Source organism: Brienomyrus brachyistius, chromosome 7, assembly GCF_023856365.1.
Source record: "Brienomyrus brachyistius isolate T26 chromosome 7, BBRACH_0.4, whole genome shotgun sequence".
Lineage (NCBI taxonomy): Eukaryota > Metazoa > Chordata > Actinopteri > Osteoglossiformes > Mormyridae > Brienomyrus > Brienomyrus brachyistius.
Genome location: NC_064539.1, coordinates 9,158,263 through 9,165,259, shown reverse-complemented (window position 1 = coordinate 9,165,259; position 6,997 = coordinate 9,158,263).

Here is a 6,997-nt window from a genome sequence, read left to right as displayed (position 1 = left end):
TTGAAAATTTATTTTATTGTTCATTTTAAGAAGTCAAACTTTGGCTGAGCAAATAGCTGCTTTCAGTGTTCTCTCTGGCCTGTATTTGTCAAACTGTTGGTTGATATGGAAAGCCAGACTGAGTGGGAGTCTCCTGGAGGGACAGGGCTGAAATAAAGGTTGCTCCTGGATACTGATTTTGGGTGGCTGGCTCCTTTTTTGTGGGTGTGGCTTTGTGTGTTTGTGGGTGTGGCTTTGTGTGTTTGTGGGTCTGGCTGTTTGGATTCTCTGATGATCGGCCCCATTCTGTTGAAATCTATGCTTTTCAAAAGGGGGCTGTCTAGCTTTTATACGATCGGTCTGTTTGCATGCGGCCCTTGGGTAATTTTTGGCCAAAATCCTAATTCAATCAGACTAGTTGCAAGATTGCATATTATTCCAACCTAATATCAGGTCATTCAGTAAAATAGAGCATAGAGTGAGTGTGCGCATGTATATATATAAAAATTAATGAAATTCGTGAATTTATAATAAACAAGTGTTTCCTTAATTAGCATGTGCTGACACTGTGAGCGGAGAGGGCTACAGGTGCAGAGGATGTGCTGAAGCTCGGCCTATTGACGTCCGTTAGAATCATTTCACGATGCCCACATTGCCGATCATTCAGCCCTGCCGAGTCACCAAAGATGGCACCTGAGCCTGTGTAGGCACATCCTGAGCCTGTGTAGGCACATCCTGAGCCTGTGTAGGCACATCCTGAGCCTGTGTAGGCACATCCTGAGCCAGTGTAGGCACATCCTGAGCCAGTGTAGGCACATCCTGAGCCAGTGTAGGCACATCCTGAGCCAGTGTAGGCACATCCTGAGCCTGTGGACCCGCTGCTCCCTTTGCTTGCAAACGAGTACCATCCGTACTCTGAAAACGATATTCATCTGACCATTCTGGCCTTGGAGGAAATCAGATGGCAGAAAACAGCTGTAATGTCACTATGGGTAGGATGGCCTTATTTAAACGCTTCCTGTGAGAGGCTCATAGCCTTATTTTCCTTTATCCTGCAACAGAAAATAAATTTTGGAAGCAAGAGTAAGGATTGAGGTAGGTTGGGGGGGTACAAGCCATGTAATAGGTGCAGGCTGTGGCTCAGCGAGGGGGATCCTGTGTACCCGACGTCCTGAAACAGGTGAGCTCATGAGCTCCCAGCGTAAATGTGTAACGAAGAAGGAGCCAAGACGCACCAGGGGATGCAACGAGGGCAGCGGTCATCTGTGCAGTAAAACAATTAGAGGCGTCTGACATAGCCAGGATAACGTGAAAAAGCACGGAACCAGGAAGTCCCAGAAGCAGGGGAATGAGACCGTAAGGGATGGTTTGTGTTCATATATCGGTATATATATATATATATATATATATATATATATATATATATAAATTTAACCCCTGCTAATAGCCAAGGTTTATAGAACATCTCTATGTGAATATCAATACTCAAGGATTTGCTGCATGATTCAGAGATAAATATGAACCTGAAGACAAGCAATGATTTTCTGCTTCTGTAACTACTTGTCCTATTCAGGATCACAGGGGGTTCAGACCCTACAGGTGCAAGACAGGGAACAACCCTGGTTGGGGCGTCAACGGATTACAGGGTACACTCACACACCATGATGAGATGGGGAAAACGTGCAAACTGACATGGAGCCATGACAGAGACTAAAATGCTGATTCCAGAGGTGCGAGGCAACAATGCTAACCACTGCACCACCATGTCACCCACTATGAGTTATAAAGATTGATAATCTGGTAAATTTAATCATTTACATGTAGGAAAATGTTATACCAAGGACACACACTGTCAGTAATATGTATCATTCAGTAAAAGGAGATAATACTAATACAGGACGGCAGTGTTGTGAGTGTCTGAGTTGAGTGGGAATCTGACACCATCTTAGAAAAGGAGGAAAAAGGAATACTTCTTCTCTGATAGTTCTACTATCATTGGCTAAGTAAGTGTTGTCCCACCCAGGTCCTTCATGACGTTTCTCTCCAGGAGAATTGTTACCATGACAACTGCCTTATGTCACTCTGCGCTGTTTCTCAGCAACGAGCTGATGTCAAAGGAGCCAGTTGCTATAGCTACAAGAATAAAAAGGAGTGAGAGAGAGAAAGAGAGGAGAACACTAGTGCCATTAAACAGAGGAAGAGGAAAAAAGGGGAAGAGTCAGATATTTAAATATCTGATGATTACAGATAAGGGATCGTTCAGGACTAGATAGGAACAGACTGAGGGAGGCAGGCGAGTCATAAATAAGGGAGAATTGAATTAGAGGGAAAATATTGGTGCACGGTACACTAGGAAGCCCTTAACCTCTATAAAGAGAAGGCACCACCATTTTTTAAATGAAACGGAGTTAAATACCCACAAGGCACAGCTATTTAAGCAGCACTACTCACGACTTAGAGTCTTGGGCCTTCTAGGGAAGCAGGTGCTAGCAAGTGGTGACATCAGCTATGCTCAGTGATCCAAGATGGCCTCCTTCTCTCACATAGCGGGGCTCGAACGCCTCCGCTGTTTCCAGCGTGGAACGCAGACTCTGTACTGGGCTGAAAAGCCTGGGTCCATCTGTCCCCCCCCGCAGGCCATGCCTCACCAGTTTCTCCGTCCATATGGGCCACGCTCAGTGGGGCGGGCCTCCGCCAGAGAGGCGGCAGGGTTGGGCCTATTTTTATCGGCGCACGGGCCTGTGTGGGTACACGCCTGTGCCGGTGTGAGTCACTTCTGAAAGAGTAGAGTTCACCAGCTGCTGTAATCCCTGGACTCCCCTCCGCCACCCTGCCCCCACCCTCAGCAGCAGTGCTGGCTGCTACAGACTCAGAAATGCATCCATTACAGTGCAATGACTAAGCACTCACTCAGTGGGGGTGGCAGCTCTGCACGCTGACAAGAGCAGTAGCAGGGAGGCTCAGCAGTCACGGCGCTCAGCGAATCACAGCTAGAGTCGGTGCCCCTTTCACCAATCACCTTACAGCTTGTGTCCTTCCACTAAATTGTATGAGAGAAATGTGCTGTCTCATCCAAATATATTAATAAAGGCTGGTCCTTGGGCTGTATCTTGGATATAAATTTTTGTCCTACCCAGTCCTCAGCTAAAATCAGCGAAGCAAGTGAGCACACTCGTACATTTAAGCTAGTGACACATCTATTGCCTTTTTACAGAATATTAACTGCCTTCGTTCACCCCCCAGGACTAAATTACATTTATTGTGCATATTCTCAGCGGCAGCGCTAAGCACATTCACGCTGTAATCGGCCCCCTCTACAGCTCAATCATTACCTCCCCGTTCTCTCCAGACAAGGCTATCCAGTCCCAGCTGTCACATGAGCACTTGACAGAACTGCCCACTTTCAAGTTAGCTCCTCCCACTCCTTAGTATGACTCAGCACAAATTTGTCCTCTAGTATGCGTCCTTATCCCTTGCCTGAAGAATATTTCCCAGACACCCGTACAACTGGCGCCATCTGCTGGCTGCTGGTGACAATACACCTTTAATCATGCCCTCAATGAATAGAACATTGTTGCTCGGCAACAGGAAGTGTAGTTAGAGAGCGTGGTGAAACGATAAGGACTCTGTCCTTGAAGTATGTTTATGGGCTAAATAGGGACCCAAGCGAGGTCTGGTAGCCCATAAGGGGTTAGAAGCTGAACTAGCTTTACAGCAGGTCAATAAAAACTCTTAAGTAGCTCCACTATCAGTGGTATCCAGGAGAGAAGTCCTCTTTGATAGCAAAGACTGCAGTGATTTGCTTGTTGTGTCTGCTCATATACCACAGTAGTACTTTTTCAGTAGATGAAGCCAGAGGGTCAAAAAAGTAAGACTGAATAGGATGGTAAACTTGAAACACACCTCGGAAATGTCTGAGCAAGCTGAAAGTAATCTTCCTCAATTAGCAATGACATGTTAGACATAGCAACTATATAAGGGTGATGATATACGGGGCAACTGTTGCTCAGGCACTTTCCCGTTGATATTGGGCAACAAATTTTTAATTTGAAAAACTTGGATCTCAGTGGGCACCTTTGAATTTTGTGGTCATTCAGAGCCAGATGAGTTTCTCCTTTGTTTCACCTGCATCTGCAAGGCAGCGAACAACCCTGGTTGGGGCGCCAACGGATTACAGGGCGCACACACACATCATACACACCTACGGGCAATTTGGTAACTCCAATTAATCTCAGCATGTTTTTGGACTGTGGGTGCTGCCCTGTGTATCATCATCTTCAGAATGCAGGTCTGTTGTTTGGTGCATACATACGCTGTCGGTACTGAACTCTTTGAGAAAAACTTCACAGTGAATGAATGAAGTGTTTCAAATGTCCCAGATCGTTCTAGTTCTGACTTCTGTACGATCATTGACTTGTGTTGTATACTGAAAGTTTGTAATCACAAATTCAGTTTTTAGGAAGTAATTCACAAGCATGTAATGGTGCATGTTTGAGGCTTCATAAACAATTTGAGTCTGTACACTAAACAGCAGATGCGCATATCGTTGCGATCGCCCGGTGGGCAGGAAGGCAGCAAAGCCGCGCAGTCAGGAATAGAGGTTTTATTCCTCAAAACGACAGGGCAGGGTACAGCACGATGAACAACGTCAATGACAGACCTGGAGAAACTGACTTGAACGCGGACTGAAATACACAAGACAAGTCGAAATTACAGGAAACAAGTGATTACAATTGGGGCAGCACACGCGGTTAATGAGGGGGCGTGGCACATACTAGGATCGGACGAGCTGGGCGTGACACATATGATGAAATAAACCCAAAAGAGATATATTTGATCCGCATATGGCAGAAGCATCAGTGAAGTTTCTCAGCTTTTATCACCTATCCTTAGACTCCTTTCACAAGTCATGAGAAGAAAATATGCGCATACCTGTCATTTAATAATACTATGAAATTAATAGTTAAGCATTGCTCTAATCCAGCAGTGAGTCTCAGATACTTTGTACAAGAGAGATTTAATCTCCTGTGAATTCCCATATTTCTTCATCACACAAGATGTTCATTTGCTAGCTATCTTTCGTCAGATCTCTCTAAATGGGTGGTCTTCTATTAAAATGAACTTCCTAATAAAGACATCGCTGATGTTTCATGGCGTGCAATTCAGTTTCTTGAACAGCAGGGGGAGCAGCTCTGAGTTGAGACGGTGTTGTGCCGGATTCAGCATCTTTGCCGTGAAATGCATCACTTGTCGGGAGCGCGCACAGCTCTTTTCCTCGGTTTGAATGGGGCATTGGTGTAGTTCCTTCCGTCACAGTATACTACAGAAATAGGAAATGTATTCGCACATTTGGTTTCACATCGCGAAAGATGCATTTATCCATATGGTAATAATAAACTATGCGATTTTGCCGGGCGCGAGAACATAGTTTATTTATTTACTAGTCACGTCACTATTTTACTACTCCATGAACAAGAAAGTCCTCGACTTTATTGACCGACACGAATTATTACACAGTATGTTTTCTCAGGAACAATTAGTAATTTATTTTTTATTTAGTTATTCATTTTTCTCCGTAATGAATATCATTTTCTGGTAATATGATCTGAAATAGCTAAACAAAAAGATGTTCGTATTTATAACAGCTTATCTGCCAGGAAATGCATTTTCCTTCCCTCATTTGATTCTATCATTAAAATGCTGTTCGCAACCAACACATTAAACGATCTACATAATAACTAATAATTTCATAAATGTGATATAAATGTGGAAAAACAGCTCTTGTCTCTGTCTGGAAAGGGAAAGGTGATCGCCTGGATTGCAGCAACTTCAGTGGGATAACGCTGCTCTCAGTGCCGGGTAAGGTCCTTGTTAGGGCAAGGGCATAACTTTGGGTTGAGCATTGGGAGGGGGAGGTTGAAGATCCAGGCCTTTAATGACCATCAGCAGTGTGTCTGTCTGCGTGATGCATCCTTTTGGGCCCAAACTGCTCATCAACTGAGACAAAGATACAGGAGAGATGAATTTTACGGCACCCACAAGACAGAACTACGGTATCAGAAGATGGAACCAGCATACAAGATTGTGAACATTTGTATCACAGTTCTGGTTCTGGTTTCAGAACCGTTACACCCTTAAATTATACCCAGTGTTTCCCAGAGAATTAGTGGTGGAGGCTGACAGGGGTGCCGGTGTGTGTATGTGTGCGTGTGCGTGTGCGTGTGCATCCCCAAGAAGGCACAGCGAAGCTTTATCAAATTCACTGAGTAATATCTGATAGTATATTTTACCGCATACTTGCACAACGGCAGCTTCTCTCCTTAGATTTCTGGTCATGGGAAAACAAAGTTTACGATGAGCACAGCCGGATGGATCATGTCAGTACCGCCTCTACCCGATGTGGCACCCAACGCGAGCATCACTGCCGGTGCCCCCTGTCCAAAACAAAGTGAAACTGACTGGCAAATCGGCACCCCTTTAGACGCTGGTGCCCTAGACAGCCGCCTATGTCGCCTATGGGGTTGACCGGCCCTGGGTCACGTGATTTGCATCTAGCCAAAGACGGTAATAGCACATTCAAAAGTCTAAGGCAGGTGACGGTTCTTAAAACGGCAGATAATAAGTAAATGACATGTTTTAAGTACTTTAAATATTTTAAATACAGGAAAAGTATTTTGTTACGAATCACATCTGATTTTTTCCATCCAACTAAATACAAATTACAAAATACTCAAAAGGAATTCATACACATTCTAAATATATTTAATTGAAATTACCGTCCATCTCTGGGCACAACAATGGCAAATTGCTCTGGTGATTATAGTTCATTTGTCTTTGCAGCTAGCGTGCGGCTGTTAGCATTTACTGTTTCGGGCTCTGCACGGATGGTCCGCCACAGCTTCTGACGCAAGCCTAATTTTTTGGTTGGTTCTGTGTTATGCTGCTAACTGTGCATATTTTAATGGAATTTTTAAATAGCAGTCGACAAAGTTTAATCCAAAATAATGAAAATATGTAT